Below are 15,188 nucleotides of genomic sequence, written 5' to 3'. Positions count from 1 at the left end.
AAACACTAACATTCTCACCCTAACAGTGCATTTACATTCAACAATGAGGGTGATGCTTTAAAAACAAACTTCAGATGTTGAAGCTTTTTTTTTTTTGAAACTAGTTTGTCATAATCACAGTACTTATTTTGTAGGACTATTGTGAACTACAATGTAGACTTATGATTACTGCAAAGGGAACAATTATTTATAAAAATATTAAATCCAGTATTAGCTGCCTACTTAAGACACTTAATACTCACAAATATCATATTACATTTATCACACTGAAGTTTGTTTTTTAGAGAATCACACACTTTTTTATAACATACTAAATTTTGTAATGAAGTGACTTCTTGGGATAATGAAGAAAATAAGAGTGGGATGGGAGAAAACTGTAAATTTAAGTAATTCTCAGTATTTTATAAACAAACAACTATAACAATTATGAGCACTGACTGATATTTTGATATTCTTCACCATTTTTGGACTACCTTAGAAGAAATAAATACATGTGCCACATAGAACAGTTACAATCTCCAGAAGTATCTTTTATAATGCCTCTTAAATTTCCAATTTTAGATTGTATGGGGAGTTATAAGAACCTTGGAAAATAGATTTGAGATCAGGATAATAGGTGCTGGCTTTTGTGTCAGCTGCTGTCTATTCTGGTGGCATCATAGCTACCCTTCTATAACCTCAGCCATCAATTTTTATATAAATTTCAGCTAGGCTACTTCTCTAGGCCTAGAATATAAGGAAAATGGAAATGGTTTTGCAACTCTGCCCATAGAAATATAACTAATAATGTAGATTCCCTGGGTGAAAAATCCGGATTAAGCTCAGTTGTTTCATTAGAGGTATCTTTATGAAAGAATGAAAATGAACTGCTGGCAAAACATTGTGTGAAAATGGAATAAAATAGAAAGGTTTAGGCCTGTGCAGAATTGTCAGACACGTTAATAACCCCTGCTCTCATGTTTATCCATTGAGACTTCACAAAAGCTTGTTTTCTGGGTCCGAGGTATTTCTCTACTGCCTCCTATAAAACACTTCTCCTTGTACAGCAGGGATACTGAAAAACAGTTCTTTTTTTTCTTATTTATTGTCAAAGTGATGTACAGAGAGGTTACAGTTTCATATGTTAGGCCTTGGGTACATTTCTTGTACTGTTCGTTACCTCTTCCCTCATTCCTCCCTTCCCCCCTCCTTTCCCTCTCCTCCCATGAGTTGTTCAGTTGGTTTACACCAAACAGTTTTGCAAGTATTGCTTTTGGAGTAGTTTGTCATTTTATCCTGTTTCTCTCGATTTTGGTATTCCCTTTCACTTTCCTAGTTCTAATACCAGTATATACAGTTTCCAATGTACTCAGATAAGGTACAATGATAGTGCAGGTACAACCACAAGAAAGGGATACAAGAGGATCATCAATAATAGAAGCTATGATTTCACATGGCACGTTGAAAGTAATTACAACAGTGTTATAACTCTTGTTTCCATAACATGGAGTTCATTTCACTTAGCATTATCTTATGCATTCATAGGGGCAAAGCTATTAGGCTCTTGTGATCCTCTGCTGTGACTAGCCTAAACCTGTGCTAATTATTTCCTATGAGGGAGACCATAGAGTCCATGTTTCTTTGGGTCTGGCTCACTTCACTTAGTATAATTTTTTCCAAGTCCTTCCATTTCCTTATGAATGGGGCAATGTCATTCTTTCTGATAAAGCCATAAATTCCATTATATATATGTACCAAATTTTCCTGATCCATTTGTCTGCTGAGGAGCATCTGGGTTGGTTCCATATTTTAGCTATGACCAATTGTGCAGTGATGAACATTGTTGTGCTGGTGGCATTAGTGTGTTCTTGTTTGTGGAATTTTGGGTAGATGCTCAACAGTTCTTCTTTCTTCCCAAAGAGACCCAAAATTATAGATGGCTAAAGTGTGTTTTTAATATATTCAGTGCACATGTGAACGTTTTCCTCTTACATTTCTACTGTTAATGATCCTAAAATGTTTAGCCTTCAGAGGTCAAGCCTGACACAGGTTGTGAGAATGGCAAGATGGGGTAGCACCTTCTGTTTTACAGCTTAGGTTATGAATACTTGTTGATTTAAACTCAGGTCTGGGCACTGTCCCTGAGTCTCTTTCTGCTCAAGGCTAGTATTCTACTACTTGAGCCACAGCACCACATTCCAGATTTTGAGTGGTTAATTGGAGATAAAGAGTCTCACGGGAACTTTTCTGAGTGGGCTTGCTTCAAACCATGATCCTCAGATCTCAGCCTCCTGAGTAGCTAGAAGCATGAGCCACTGGCACCTGGCTAATGTATTTTTTTTTGTTTTTTGCAGAGGTGACCTACAGAGAGGTTACAGTTATTAAGTTATTAAGTAAGGTAATGAGTATATTCTTTTTTGAACAATGTTACACCCTCCCTCATTTTTTCTGCTTTCCCTCCCCCCACCCCCACCCCAATTTGTTAAGTTCATTTTCAACATAATGTTCACTGAGTATCACTGTTGCTTTGGTTCACCCTTTGTCTCATCATTTCTGCGATTCCCCTTCCCTTCCCCACATCAGATTAATTTATATACAAGACAAAGGTTATGGAAATCAGAAACTGTGACCACAGAGAATAAACTAGAGGGGAAATAAATGAAAGAAAAAAGAAATAACTGCAAACAGTTTTAAATAGACATTTAAAAAGTCAAGTAGCACTCTAAATCTAGGGACTAAGGGGAATGATGCTCTCCTCCTTGTCAGCTGGAAGAAATTAGTTCAAAGGCATTTGTCCTAAAGAAATTGACACTTAACTGCTTATATTATGATGGGCTTGATCCATGTGCAGGGAAGTCTGCCTTTGTAGCAAATTAGCATCATTGGAAGCATGGAGGTGTTCTGAGACACACAACTGGAAGCCAATGGGCACTCAAGAGGCTGGAAGGAATGACTAAGGCCTGGTCCTAGGTGCACAAGTCCCAGAGAGTCTACTGATAGGAGAAGTTGAGTATCAAAGGCAAAGGAGAAAAAGGATGTTTGAGAGGAGGAAGTGGTCAATGATACAAGAAATGAATAGTAGATTTTAAAAGGAGAGGAGAAACTGAAGAGAATAAACATAAAACGAAAGGAATAAAGTGATATACAGAAAGCTAAGTGTGACCAACAATTGGCATATCCCTGATAGCTTATCATGTTAAATACCTTTTTATGCCTTTATCAACCTCTGTATATCTCTTCTGCTATGAATGGACGTGAATGGCCTTTATAACATTTCCTTAATAGATTGTTACTATTCTGCTACTGAGAAATATTTACTGCATGCACTTTCACAAAACAAAAATGCTTAATTGTTGTGAAGTTGGATTAATACATGTTTCCACTTATGAATTGTACATTGAGTGACAAGTCTAGTATATAGATTCTTTTTTCCAGTGATTTCCTCCAGGAAGACTTCTTGTTTTATGTTTGTAGAAATGATTCATTCTGAATTCATTTTTATAAGCTAAAGTGTACGTTGAGACATTTTTGCCAATGCATGTAAAAATTTCTCCAGCATCATTTATTAAAATATTATTTTTTTTCTACTGAACTGCTTTTGTGGCATTGTCAAAAATCAGTTTGGATATATTCATGTTCATCTAGTTCTAGGTTTTCTGTTCTGTTTATTAAGTGATGTGTCTGCCCCTTAGTGATGCGATGCCACAGAGTTCTGCTTGCTATACTTATATAGTAAGCTTTACTATGTGGTTTATTCTGCCTAGTGGATATATAGTGGTTGTTATGTTGAACTTATTGAGATTTTCAATTACTGTTAGTAATCTATTTCTATTTTCATTTCTCCTGATTGATAAAAACTCATTTACATTCATGACTTCTTCCTGGTAAAATAATATGGGGTATATATTTTATGTGTACTAGTATTGGGGCTTGAACCTCGGGCCTTGTGCTCTTGGCTCAACTTTTTTACTTAGAACTAGCAATTTTCCACTTGAGCTATGTCCCTGGTTCCAATTTTTTCTGGTTAACTGGAAATGGAATCTAGAAGATTTGTCTTCAAGCCAAGATCCTCAGATCTGAGCCTCCAGGTTAGCTAACAATCTAGGAGTGAGCTACCAGTTCCCAACTAGAATAAAATTTTTATTGTATAAGCCTTTCTTGTCTCTATATGGTAATTTAATTTGCAGTGGAGCATACTTAATTGGATAGTAATATGCCTCATGAGATTTTTTAAACTGAAGTTTTCATGATGAAACTCTTTTCACCCTGTTTGTTTCCATTTATGTTCCTGAATTTGAAATGCTATGTTTTTTTCTGAATAATTACTTATTTATTGTCAAAGTGTTAGTTATTTTTGCACATTTACTTTCATATTTAACATAACTAGTTATATGCCAGCACTTAAATTTCTTTTTTTTTTTTTTTTTTTTTTTTGGAAACAAGAGGTTTTTTATTGTTGGTGTTATTTTTAATGTATAATGTAAAATTATTTCTTTTTTTTTTTTCTTTTTTTTTTTTTTTTTTTCTCAAATTTTTATTGTCAAACTGATGTACAGAGAGGTTACAGTATCATACGTTGGGCATTGGATACATTTCTTGTACTGTTTGTTACCTTGTCCCTCATGCCCCCCTCCCTCCCCCCTTCCCCCCCCCAGTGTTCAGTTCACTTACACCAGACAGTTTTGCAAGTATTGCTTTTGTCGTTATTTCTCTTTTTTTACCCTGTGTCTCTCAAATTTGGTATTCCCTTTCAATTTCCTACTTCCAATACCAGTAAACACGGTTTCCAATATACTCAGATAAGATTACAGAGATAGTGTAGGTACAACCATAGGAAGGTGATACAAGAGCATCATCAATAATAGAAACTACACATACACCTAGGACGTTGAAAGTAGTTACAACTGTGATATATCAATTGTTTCCATAACATGGAGTTCATTTCACTTAGCATCATCTTATGTGTTCCTAAGGGTATAGCTATTGGGCCTTGTGAACCTCTGCTATGGCTTGCCTAAACCTGTACTAATTATTCCCAATAAGGGAGGCCATAGAGTCCATGTTTCTTTGGGTCTGGCTCACTTCACTTAGTATAACTTTTTCCAAGTCCTTCCATTTCCTTACAAATGGAACAATGTCATTCTTTCTGATAGAGGCATAAAATTCCATTGTGTATATGTACCACATTTTCCTGATCCATTCATCTATGGAGGGGCATCTGGGTTGGTTCCAGATTCTCGCTATGACAAATTGTGCTGCGATGAACATTGTTGTGCTGGTGGCATTACTGTGATTTTGTTTGTGGGCTTTTGGATAGATACCCAACAGTGGGGCTGCTGGGTCATAGGGGAGTTCTATATTGAGCCTTCTGAGGAATCTCCATACTGCTTGCCAGAGTGGCTGAACCAGTTTACATTCCCACCAACAATGAAGTAGGGTTCCCTTTTGGCCACATCCCCTCCAACAATTGTTATTATTAGTTTTCTTGATATATGACATTCTTGCTGGGGTGAGATGGAATCTCAATGTTGTTTTGATTTGCATTTCCTTTATGGCCAGTGATGTAGAGCATTTTTTCATATGTCTATTGGCCATTCTCATTTCCTCATCAGAGAAGTTTCTTTGTAAGTCTTTAGCCCACTTGTTGAGGGGGCTATTGGTTCTTTGCGGTTTTGTTTTGGAAGAAGGTAATTTTTTTAGTTCTGCATATATTTTAGAGATGAGGCCTTTGTCTGTTGAATGTCCGGTAAAGATCTTCTCCCAGTCTGTGGGCTTTCTGTTTATCTTGAGAGCTATGTCCTTTGCCATGCAGAAGCTCTGCAGTTTAATGCAGTCCCATTTGTCCAACTTTTCTTTGATTTGTAGCCTTTCAGGGTCTTTGTTAAGGAAGTTCTGTCCTGTGCCAAGGAGCCCGAGTGTTTCTCCTACTCCTTCCTTTAGTGTTTTCAGGGTGCCTGTTTTGATTTCAAGGTCTTTAATCCATTTGGAGTTTATTTTGGTGCAGGGTGATATATAAGGATCTAGTTTTAGTTTGTTGCATGTGTTGAGCCAGTTTTGCCAGCACCACTTGTTAAAGAGGCTATCTTTCTTCCATACTATTGTTTTAGCTCCTTTATCAAAGATTAAGTAGGCGTAGTTCTGTGGGTTTAATTCTGGGTCTTCAATTCTGTTCCATTGGTCTTCAGGCCTGTTCCGGTGCCAATACCAAGCTGTTTTTATTACTATAGCTTTATAATACAGCTTGAAGTTGGGTATTGTAATTCCTCCAGCACTGTTCTTTCTGCTTAGGAGTGTTTTTGCTATTCTAGGTCTTTTATTGTTCCATATGAATTTCTGGATTGCTTCCTCTATTTCATTAAAGAATGGTGTTGGGATATTAATGGGTATTGCATTGAATTTGTAGATAGCCTTTGGCAATATTGCCATTTTGATTATATTAATCCTCCCAATCCAGGAGCATGGGAGGTTTTTCCATTTCCTTAGTTCTGACTTAATTTCGTTTTTCAAGGTTTTAAAGTTCTCCTCAAAGAGGTCTTTCACTTCTTTGGTTAAGGTTATTCCTAGGTATTTTATGTTTTTGGGGGCTATTGCAAAGGGAGTTGCTTTCCTGATATCAGCCTCGGTCTTCGGGTTGTTAGCATAGAGAAAGGCCATTGATTTTTGAAGGTTTATTTTATATCCTGCAACTTTGCCAAAGTTTTGGATCAGCTCTAGTAGCTTGGGGGTAGAGTCTATGGGATTCTTTAGGTATTTCTATATTATGACTTTGTTTCAGGTTTTTGTTTGTTTGTCTGGCATTAATTCGTCCATTTCTCTTTTCTTGCCTTCTGGAATATTTCTAAGAATTTCATGCAGATTTATTTATAGTGTTTTTGAATTATTGTCCTTGAATAGTTTTTGTAGTAGTTTCTCTGAATATTACAATAAAGTTATTGGCATGGAACAGCCCACAATATCAACTTTACTACTTTCAATGAAATATGAAAATCACTGTCACTAAACTCTCCTCACATGCCCTCATTTTTAAATAATATTGTCTTTTTAGTCATATAGTGTTACAATTTTTGTTTTAATAATCAAGTATGACTTATAAATTCATGAGAAAAAGATGAAACATTGTATACAACTCTATTCTAAATTTTTCTTCTTTTCCCTTTGTGATGGTTTGTACTTAATTTTTTCCATTATTTCATCCCTATTAGCCATTATTTGAGGGTAGTTATCTAGGAACCAGTTCTTTTGCTTCTCTTTCACTTGAGAATGTTTCCAATTCCCTTACTTTTCTGGAAAAATTGTTCAAGTAGTTATAAAATTTCTGACCTTGTGATGTTTTTTTCTTTTAGCATTTGAAAATTATTCTTTTACTTTTGATCTTTATGGTGTCAAGTGAGAAATCCACTGTCATCCATTCAAATAACTATTCTGTTAGTAATATGCTATTTTCTGACACTTTCATAGTTTTTTTTTGCCTTCAATGTGAAAACTTTAATCAGAATTTCATTTCGTTTATTTTGTATGGAATTTAATTTCTTATGCCTGTAGGATTTGGGCCATTTTACGAGTGATAGTAGCCAGGTTTCTTTCCTCTTCTTCTGGGACTGATGATAGAGTAATTTCTTGCCTGTCCAGAATCTGAGTCTGTTCTCTCTTTCCCTGCCCAGTACTTTTATCCCTTTCTATCCAGAATAGATGAATAGATGAATAGAAGGATTTTCTGCTTGTATCTTCCTGTTCCCTAGTTTTATACTGTCTCGCATCCATTCTATTATTAAGATTCTCCAGAATGGTTATTTTATTTTCATTGTTTTATTTTTCAGTTCAGTATTTTTCACTGATGATTTTGTACCTGTTCCTTCCTAGTATGTATGTATGTATGTATATATGTATGTATGTATGTATGTACATGTAAAAGATTCCATTTGTTTAAACACAATCTATAATTGTACTTTTTAACTCAATGCTTTCTTTTCAAAAAGTCTTTAGTTATATATATATATGAATTAATGTAGTCATGTATGTGTATGTATATATATATATATATATATATGCTCATTTTAAGATTATTTGTAGGGGGCTGGGAATATGGCCTAGTGGCAAGAGCGCCTGCCTTATATACATGAAGCCCTGGGTTCGATTCCCCAGCACCACACATATAGAAAACGGCCAGAAGTGGCGCTGTGGCTCAAGTGGCAGAGTACTAGCCTTGAGCAAAAAGAAACCAGGGACAGTGCTCAGGGCCCTGAGTCCAAGGCCCAGGACTGGCAACAAAACAAAACAAAACAAAACAAAAGATTATTTGTAATTGACAGTGGGGCATTTGATGCTGCTGTTTTAAAATCCTCATCAGATAATTTGAATCACAGATTCATCACATTAGTGTTAATACAGGTTAATTATCTCCCCCTACCCCCAGTTAAGTTATGAAATCCTTGGCTTTTAGAACAATGCAAGATTTCCAGATGTACCTTGAACATTTTAATTATGTTGGCAGACTCTCGATTTTTTTCTAGATAGAAGTCACCCTATTTAAGTCTTGCACATGTGTTGACCTTTTATGGCTTGTGGTGCACATTTCAGAGTTTTTGTGATGTTACTGTGGTCTATTTGGTTTGTCTAGGTCAGCAGGATTGTCCTTCTTTCTTGCCCTTGCTGGCAGAGCGAGTAAAGGCAGGTCTGTAAGACTTCAAGTATTTCTCAGGGGAAAAGATACTGTGTGGAATCCCATTACCAAAGTTCCCTGGTAATCTTTACCTACTAATATCAGTAGGTAGGTAAGAAGGTTTTCAGTCCTTGGGGACAAAAAAAAAATTCTTATATAGAATTGTTTTCTGTGACAACATCCCCTTCATGTTTCTCTTCAGGTTCCCTGTCCCTAGTAAGACTCGATTGTTTTCTTTGTAACTGTCAATCTGTGAGGTCTATTACATTTTCTTTGTTTCAGAAGTGTAACACTCATACTCCCTTGGGTTCCAGACTCTAAGCCACCTAGCCCAATTTAGGATGTTTTAGAAAGCCTGAGAAAACTCAGAAATGACAATAAAGGCAATGCTAATGTCGAAAAGCTGTAGTTAATGTGGAACAAAATGAAATTCAATAGAAAATTATATTCATCTGTAAATATGTGACAAACAAGCCCTTATTTAATCGGATGCACAATGTCTTTGGTTTTTCATACCTGTGTGTGAGTATGTATGTATGCAAGAGTGTTAGTGGAGTGGGAAAAGTTAAAATAAAGGTAAAACTTTAAAAAAAATAATTTTTATTATAGTCTAGTGGTTCAAATGAATAAAACATTCATTTTAAATATGAATGTATTGGTTTCAAATACCACAACAGGGGCTGGGAATATGGCCTAGTGGCAAGAGCACTTGCCTCGAATACAATGAAGCCCTGGGTTTGATTCCTCAGCACCACATATATAGAAAAAGTGGCGCTGCGGCTCAAGTGGCAGAGTGCTAGACTTGAGCAAAAAGAAGCCAGGGACAGTGCTTAGGCCCTGAGTTCCAAGCCCCAGGAGTGGCAAAAAAAAAAAAAAAAAAAAAGAAAAAAGAATCAAATACCACAACATAGTTTCAATGTGGACTCATTGTCCTAAGAATCAATCATATCAGAATGGACTCAACTTGAAATACGTAAATATGAAGAAAAGGGATCTAGCTGATATCTTTACTTACATTTTATGATTTATAAGCATTTCTATACCCATAGTCTAACTATTCTCTAAACATATTTTGTGTGTAGTAATATTTAATCATCTCAAAATATATAGGAGACAATGAAAGCATTAATATATTAATTCTTATAGATTAAAGTATAAAATTTAAAGACATTAGATGGTTGCCAATATTTTTGGCAATAGTAGGGATATGTACTTGAGTCTTGTTTTATACTGTGTAGAGTAAAAGGATTCCATTTTCAAGGCATTATTTGCTTTAGGTACAAATAAATGTCCTGTTTAGACAGAAACTAAAGGACATGATGACTGCTATAGATCTCTGGCAATTCCTCTTAGTTTTTGCATTTACTATGCTAACACTTTGCTAAACTTTGAAACCTTGATTGAATTTATTGGAATCAAACATGAAAAGTTAAACAAAAGCAGCCTTATGAGAGGACACAGAAGTAATAGAAATTATTTATATTTTCTTATTTTTACTTTTTGATGGAATACATGTTTCCTCAATAGGTAAACAACCTTCAAATGGTTGGCCTAATGGCAGTCAATATCTAAACGCTCTATTTGCTCTGGCAGCCCATACTGCTCTGAGCCCTGCATCTGATGCCTGGTTCACTGAGCAAAACCTGCCCATTGTCACTTTGAAGCTAAATCCATGTCTCTCAAGACTGGTTGTCAACAAGCTTGATGAGACAAGGCATTGTTGCTTTAGTTGAGCTTTGGCTTTGAGATTCTTTGGGTTATTCTTACTAACATGGAAGAATCACTAGTCCTCTCTGTATGGCTATTCTGCACTGTGAGAATAGTAAAACAAGCTGGACTCTCAGATTGCCAACACCCAGAGAACCTATAAATAAGTGCAATGAGGCTGACCACAACTTTTAATACCTTTTGTACTCATCTCTAAGTTTAAGAGTATCATTGATATCACACAGTTAATTATTTTTGGTAGATAGTCAAACTTGAAATTTGCTAGATTTTCTTCTTTTCAAATTTGGACTTAGAGAATGCATATTACTCCCTGATTTAAAAACTATTTTCTGTTTTGTTTTGTTGTGATTTGTTTTGTGTCACTTAGAAATGATTTATCGCCTTGCACATCTAGTCTAAAGTAACCCCATTAACAGAGTAAGGTTCATGAAAAAAAGCTAACAGCAATGCATCTTTCATTTAGTCTGGAATTCAGTCATGCCCTGGGTTATAACATGATTTTCATAATCAAAGTGATGATGGAACATGATTTTCATCATCCTATCATTTTAGAAACAATGCCTACTTTGGCCTTTTTACTTTTTTCCCATCAATTTTGATATTAGGCTTAGCATTTTCTTTTCCTTATAGAAGAGTTAACCAAATATCAGTTAATCTAGAATAGTGCTTGTCTCATTTTCTTTCAGAAGTAAATACAGAGGCTGTGAATATGGCCTAGTGGTAGAGTGCTTGCCTCGTATACATGAAGCCCTCTGAGTTTGATTCCTCAGCACCACATATATAGAAAAAGCTAGAAGTGGCGCGGTGGCTCAAGTGGCAGAGTGCTAGCCTTGAGCAAAAAGAAGCCAGAAATAGTGCTCAAGACCTGAGTTCAAGCCCCAGGACTGGCCATAAGAAAAAAAAAATAATAACAGAGAAGTCAATACAACATAAAAGGCTTACTTAGATCAACATACTTTTCAGGAAATCAATCAATTCTGTGAATAATAAGCATTTTAATTATTTTTGCTTTCTTTTCATTTCAAAAGACTTCTGTTTTCCTTAATGTTGAAATTTCACAAAGTTAACAGTGCACTGGTAGTGATTTATTAAAGATCTAGATGTGCCTCTGCTTTTATTAGTTTTGATTGCTAATAGGGATTAGTACAGGGGCTGACATATTTGTTGCACAGAAGGGTATTCATTAGAAAATTTAAAATGCAAACTCAACAGTGAATCACTTTAATCTGATGATTTCTTGTTACATTCAAACTGTCTCAATAATACATATTTTAGATGCCTGGTTAGCTTACATCCTTCTATTTTATAAGTTAACTCCTTGGTCAACTCTGTCTCTCTTTCTCTTGTTCTCTGCATATACATATATATCCATATATATGTATATACATATGTATATGTTTATGTATACAAAAGTTTATGCATGTATATACATACGTATATGCTTGTATATATGCACATATGCATTTATGTGTATATACATGTAAATGCAAATATATACACATACATATATTTACTATACAGCTTCTTTAGATACTATTGCCTAAACACAATGGAAAATAAAAAATTATATTAAAGGAGGAAAGTATTTTAAATACATGTATTAACTTTCTTTTACTGTTGGTAATTTCTTAGGATATAGTCTGAAGTGTCAATATTCTATAAACAACTTAACTTTTACATGGGAATATAATTACATATTTTACACAAACATTAAATACTATGTTATATATTATATCTAATGTATATTATATGTTATATATGCATTGTGTATAGTATAAATATAAGATATATATTAGTATGTTATATATACTCAGCAATTAACTTTAGACTTAGAAATGTTAACTTCAAGCATATTCATATCATATCTTTTAAATCAGGAAGTTAATACTGCTGAAGTCATATCTCAAAATATTTAGGTTTTTGAAAGTTTTTTTAATCAGTATACAGCTGGTTCACAAAGAGTAAGGGAATTAAACCACATTCTTTTTGATAATGACAGCAGTTTTTTAAATTGAAATGTGACATATAGATAGCAACTGATTGCCAGATGAGAAAGAGAGAAAAAAGGAGAGGGTGGGATCTTGACAGGAAAAATAAACATTTCTGTGAAATAACCCTCATCTATACATCAATCTGGGTTGTCTTTCATTTATGCTTTTGATTCCAAACTGACCAAATCAGTAGCTTCAATCCAGTGTTTTGGTTGAGCATTCCATACTTATACCAAATGTAGTAAGTTTGTTCCTTTTGATATAGGGGCAATTTAAAATATATACACCAAATACTATTAGAAAGTAATGAAGGGATGGGGATGTGCCTTAGTAGTAGAGTGCTTTCCTAGCTAGCATGCATGAAGCTCTGGGTTCAATCCCTCAATACCACATACACAGAAAAAGCTGGAAATGGGGTTGTGGCTCAAGTGGTAGAGAAGCCTTAAGTAGTCTTAAACTGAAGAGCTCAGAGACAGTGCCTAGGCACTTGAGTTCAATCCCTGGGACTGGCAAAAAGAGAGAGAGAGAGAGAGAGAGAGAGAGAGAGAGAGAGAGAGAGAGAGAGAGAGAGAGAGAGAGAGAGGGAGGGAGGGAGGGAGGAGGGAGGGAGGGAGGGAGGAGGGAGGGAGGGAGAGAGAGAAAAAAAGAGAGAAAGAAAGAAAGAAAGAAAGAAAGAAAGAAGAAGAAAGAAAGAAAGAAAGAAAGAAAGAAAGAAAAAGAAAAAAGAAAGAAAGAAAGAGAAAGAGAGAGAGAGAGGGAGGGAGGGAGGGAGGAAGGAAGGAAGGAAGGAAGGAAGGAAGGAAGGAAGGAAGGAAGGAAGAAAGGAAGGAAGGAAGGAAGGAAGGAAGGAAGGAAAGAAAACTGTAGAACTGGTGGCTTATGCCCACAAAGATAAGCAAAAAAAGTAACATTGATTCCTGGCTTGTACTTAATTTTGAAATTTTTTCTCCTTTTGTTAATTTTGCAGTTTCTTTTGCTTTCAACATTCCAGGTTTCTTAAGTATCTATTTCCTCAACTTTCAAATGGAGGTATTAATAGAACCTACCTCACTTGGTGCATAGGAGAAGGAAATGTTAGAACTATGTAATAGTGCTAAGCATCCAAAATGCTAATCCAGACATACCTCAAGAGCTTAACAAAGTTACTTTGTTGGAATTATTACACAATTTGCAAGAGTCAGCTGTCTAGTACTCTTTAAAAATGTAAACTCACCTGCTATGTGTTGCTTTTGGTAGAGTTTATCGTTTGTAAGGTGTATTCTTAGAATAGACTTATCTAGTAGTATCAATATTTGATTTGTACTTTCAACTTCAACTTCTGTGATATGGGTCTTTTAAAAGTGAGAGTAATGATTACTGATTATTCTTTTTAAAACATGTTTCTTCAAATTTTGTACTACCTGGTCTGGTACTCAGTTTAGTCCTCAGCAGAAATAGGCCCAAGGCAATAGTGCTTTCTGGTTAGGCAAGGTTTAAACAGCCAGATTGCTAATCTCAACAACACCCATCCCATACCTTCTGGTTCTACATAAACAGTGATCTCCAAACCTTTAGGGATTGGGGACATGACCTCTAAGAGACCTTCCTACCAGTCTGTGACTATTCCTTGGCAAATTTCAGAAAACCGGGACTTTTACAAAGCTACATTTGGAAGTCCACCAATAGAGAGAATGTTTGCAAAGTAATTTCTGCTCGAATGAGCACCATTTCTAAAATTATCACTCAATTAAGATTTCCCCAAATGAGACAGGGCTATTTGTGCATGCTTCGTCATTCATATCTGACTTTGCATAATTGATATTCTGAGCTTTATGAAGAGTTTATGAAAAATCTGAAGATTTATTTTTAGGAGTTCTGCAAGCATAAAGAATTGTTAAATATGTTTATTTTTTTTTTAGTTTTTAGGGTTTTTTGTGATAAGATAGTGATGCTTCGTTTATTCTCCAGCAGTAGGTTCATTCTTTATATGTTGGAGTTACAAATGGCTTTATCTTATAGGCTTTCTTGTTATAAAGTAAAGAGCATTTGCAAGTAGGACTATCATGTTTCAATAAAAACAAAGTATCCATAATTACTGTGATTTTGATTTATAGGTAGATGAATAATTTTGATCTATTCCAGGATGCCCTCTGACCACAGAGGTTTGAATCACTGGAAACAGTAAGATAGTTGACATTTTTAATCACTCACTGCAGAGCCTGGCACTTTAAAATACTGAAACCATAGAAGAAAGATTTAAGGTGTGTGTCAGTCTGTAAGTGATTTTGCTTTCGTGGGTGCTGCTTAGCCCTGTGTAGTCTGTGTTCCTCAGAACATGTCCCTCTTTCACACCGAAGTGCTTTCAAAGTTTGGGAATGGTCCAAGAATTATAATCATTTTATACATTTTGCAATACCACAGCTTAATTTGATGTTTTAATCATTTAAATTAAATAATCCATTTTGAAATGAACTGATACATCCTGACATGTAGTAGGAATTCATCTATGGCAGTTATAAAATTATGCTTAGAAAAACCTGTTTTCTTTATATATTTTGTTGAACATCAAGAAAATATTAAATAAGTTGTTCAATTTTTTCCAAGTGTTATTTTTATTGAGGAGTTTCTTCAGTAAATGGAAATGGAAAGCCTGAAATCATTTTGTTGGCACAGTGCTGTACTGTCTTTTGATAAAACAGAAAATGAAACTTGTAACTAACTAAAGTTTATGAAGAGAATTTGAACTTTAATATTTGTACAGGTACAACAACTCAAAACAGAGACACCTATATTTTACTTTACAATAAATCCAAATCAATTTAGTGTGAACCCTTAAAAATATACAATACCAT

The 15,188-nt window shown here is 35.1% G+C and overlaps 1 protein-coding gene across 10 annotated transcripts in view; it reads left to right on the top strand.

The window, feature by feature from the left end:
• Magi2 (membrane associated guanylate kinase, WW and PDZ domain containing 2) overlaps nucleotides 1-15,188 on the top strand; it is a 1,248,503-nt gene that overhangs the window by 74,544 nt on the left and 1,158,771 nt on the right. The gene's annotated exons all lie outside the window — the stretch shown is intronic.

This window comes from Perognathus longimembris, chromosome 2 (genome assembly GCF_023159225.1).
Source record: "Perognathus longimembris pacificus isolate PPM17 chromosome 2, ASM2315922v1, whole genome shotgun sequence".
Classification (NCBI taxonomy): domain Eukaryota; kingdom Metazoa; phylum Chordata; class Mammalia; order Rodentia; family Heteromyidae; genus Perognathus; species Perognathus longimembris.
The sequence above is the reverse complement of the archived record's forward strand: the minus strand, read 5'-3'. Positions and strand labels throughout refer to the sequence as shown.